Source organism: Magnolia sinica, chromosome 1 (genome assembly GCF_029962835.1).
Source record: "Magnolia sinica isolate HGM2019 chromosome 1, MsV1, whole genome shotgun sequence".
Lineage (NCBI taxonomy): Eukaryota > Viridiplantae > Streptophyta > Magnoliopsida > Magnoliales > Magnoliaceae > Magnolia > Magnolia sinica.
The window spans coordinates 12,147,619-12,148,561 of NC_080573.1; positions in this window are offsets into that span (position 1 = coordinate 12,147,619).

Below are 943 nucleotides of genomic sequence, written 5' to 3' on the forward strand. Positions count from 1 at the left end.
TGATGTGTTGCATGGGGCTCATCCAGGCAAGTTTTTAAGACTCCAACGAGTCCCAGCCAGCCCACACTCAGACCCAATCCAGTTTGACACCAATAGTGGCTTAGACGATCCACCACTGACTCAAATGAGTTGGGCCAGTCCCCTACTTGTTATTGGAAAGAAATGAAATTTCATATCCACACGATTGTTGCTTCCTGGTTTTTCGAAATTCTACTCGGTAGAAATCCCAAAAAGAATCACAAATAGTTTGAGCCTAACATGGCCAAAAGTGACCCATCTGACCTATCAAAATAATAATTAGAAAAATAAAAATAAAAAATCATAGCCTTAGGGTGTGTTCGGATGCCACTAAAATGTGTTTTAATGCATTTTCCCACACGACAGGCAAGGCACTAACATGGGGAATCACATCAACAGCTAGAATTAGATCTGAAACTGGCCCAGGCAAGCATCCAATGGTCCTGAAATTTCACCCATATGCTTATGCTTCTGCTGCTTCTTCTTCTTCTTCTTCTTCTTTTTTCAGGTCAGCAAGTTTGATAAATGGTTCAAATTTAAAAACATCACATGTTGTTTTAACACGTGAACGACAGTCAAAGCAACGCCTAGCTAACCCCATTTCTTTGAAAGTGGTTTCCTCAAATGCAACCTAATGTTTTACAGTAAGATACATTGTGACTCTTAACCACTGGCTTTGGGCCTTTCTCAATGACGCACCATTCTATCAATTGTTGTGTTTCCACCAGACAAAATGAGGCGTAATATAAACGGTTTGGATCATTGGAGGATGAACCGGATTCAAAGGCGAAAGTCCCAATGTATCACATTGCAATACAAGCAAACCTCTTTTTGAAAAACCCAGGAGGGAGCAGCTTTCCCGACATCTCTGCATGGCACTCACATAGAGAAACGAATTGAGCAGCATGCCATGATCCAAGTCAAA